General features: G+C 36.9%; 1 pseudogene; it reads left to right on the forward strand.

The window, feature by feature from the left end:
* The first annotated feature begins 1,262 nt into the window (after window positions 1–1,262).
* LOC129494182 (olfactory receptor 5B3-like) lies at window positions 1,263–2,213 on the forward strand (annotated as a pseudogene).
* The last annotated feature ends 392 nt before the right edge of the window (window positions 2,214–2,605 follow it).

A 2,605-nucleotide genomic window follows, 5' to 3' on the forward strand; every position in this document is an offset into this window, starting at 1 on the left:
TTCAACTCAGGCTAACATGTGGATCAAAAGGAAGACATTAAGTAATAGAGGTCTACGTGAGGGTTCTTACACAGAATGGCTGGCAAAGCCACTAACATAAGAGACGTAGGAGAGAGTGAGAAATACTGGAAGAAACAAAAGATTTTAGTGGACATAGTGCATGAGAAAATACAACTCAGAGTACAGCTACCAGACATCAATTCACTCACACCTCGAAGCTCTGCATGTTGCCACTAATGTCCCTAAACCAACAGACATCATTGCTTCATCCTAATTGTAATATTACACATAGAATTCATCAGAATAATGCTGAACACCCACATTGTGTGAACTGTTTGTCATGATTACTTCACTTAACACTACAGGAACATGGAGGTATGTTCCAATACCACCTTCATTTTACTGATGGATAAAGTGAAGCTCAGGAAACGTAGTTTAAGACAACATCTCCTGGGTGATAAATAGGAGTTCTTCTGTGTGAATGCACATGCACATCAGCCTAGAGCCCAATATTTTGCACCCAATTCTGTATCTTCTTTAGCATTTGTTGACTGTTTCTGTCTCTAATGTTGCCTTTATCTCACTGCGTGCATACATGTGTACCTGTGGATTCCTGTACTGTGCAGCCCCAAGCATTGAACTTGGAAGAATGGATACATGATTAACTGTAAATTGAATAGGATTAAAATCAATTCCAATTCATTGATGACATTAAATTTGGGAACCAGTCTGAATGTGTCTAAAGCCTGGTCCTGTCAATACCATGTAAACTTGAATACTCAGTCTCTTTGTTGCCAAGTTACCTGTTATATATATATATATATATATATATATATATATATATATATATATATATATAATAACTAATCAATCTTATGGGGATAATGAAAGGGTTGAATGAACATATCGACGTGAAAGTTAGTAGTGGATCCAAAATATCTGATTTACGAGTTCAATCCATTCTAGTATGTGAGCTTGGGCAGCTCACTACCCCTTCCTATGACTCAATTTATTCATCTACAAAAATAAGTTGGGAAGATGTTATGTGATGAACCTTCCTCTATAAAAGTCTATTCTTGTATGGATAAACTATCACTAAATTGCATTGTCATTCTCATGCTTAGAAATGGAGAATATTCAAAAATAAATTATGGCAATAATAAAATATTACTAATGCATTTTGATTTCTGTGCAACTTCCCTTTATTGATCATTCTCTTCTCTTCTTGTTACCACAGAGCATCTTGTGATTCTCAAATAACATCCATGGAAAATAATACAGAGGTGTCTGATTTCATCCTGCTGGGACTAACCAATGCCCTAGAGCTGCAGATTCCTCTCTTTGTAATATTCATCCTCATTTACCTCATCACTCTGCTTGGGAACCTGGGGATGATCACACTGATCTTGCTGGACTCTCGTCTCCATACTCCTATGTACTTCTTCCTCAGTAATCTGTCTCTGGTAGACTTTTGTTACTCCTCAACAGTCACTCCCAAGGTCATGGCTGGGCTCCTTATAGGAGACAAGGTCATTTCCTACAATGCATGTGCTGCCCAGATGTTCTTTTTTGCAGTCTTTGCTACTGTGGAAAATTACCTCTTAGCATCAATGGCCTATGACCGCTATATAGCAGTGTGTAAATCCCTCCATTATGCCACCACCATGACGACAGGTGTGTGTGCTCATCTCACCATAGTCTCCTATGCCTGTGGAATCTTAAATGCCTCTGTAAATGTTGTAGATACCTTCAGTCTCTCTTTCTGTATGTCCAATGTTGTTCATCATATTTTCTGTGATATTCCAGCAGTCATGGCTCTGTCATGCTCTGATAAACACATCAGTGAGCTGATTCTCATTTTTATCTCAAGCTTTAATGTGTTTTTTGCACTTTTTGTTATCTTTATTTCCTATACATTCATATTTATTACCATTTTGAAGATACAGTCAGGTGAGGGATAACAGAAGGCTTTGTCTACCTGTGCTTCTCACCTTGTTACAGTTTCCTTATTTTATGGGACAGTCATCGTCATGTACTTACAGCCAAGTTCTCATCATTCCATGGACACAGACAAAATCGCATCTGTGTTCTATACTATGGTCATCCCCATGCTGAACCCTGTGGTCTACAGCTTGAGGAACAAAGAGGTCAAGAATGCATTCAAGAAGGTTGCTGAGAAGGCAAAATATTCTCTAGGTGTGGTCTATAAATGATGTAGATCCACAGCAAGTATTTTAACCCACTTAGATCTACTCCACACCAGAACTACATGTTAATGGACATTTGGGATATTAGAAAAAAATTTTGTCTAATATTATTTATTTCTTTAGGTGAGGAATAGTTCCAATCATCTAAAGTGCAGAAAAGATACAATAATGGTTTTTAATGAGGCTTATATAATGAAGTATGTGCTTTTGTTGACACATTCCATCCAGAGAATATCAATAATGATAGCATCTCAATAAATTAATGTTTTAGCCATTATTGAGTGATCTGGGGGGCAAAAAGCATATTCATGTGGAAGTTTCCAAAAGTAAATAATCACATTAAAATAAAAGGAGATGTGGTTACATTATTTTTACCTTAATCTTTTGAATACCATTCT

This window comes from Nyctereutes procyonoides, unplaced genomic scaffold, assembly GCF_905146905.1.
Source record: "Nyctereutes procyonoides isolate TBG_1078 unplaced genomic scaffold, NYPRO_anot_genome, whole genome shotgun sequence".
Taxonomy (NCBI): Eukaryota; Metazoa; Chordata; class Mammalia; order Carnivora; family Canidae; genus Nyctereutes; species Nyctereutes procyonoides.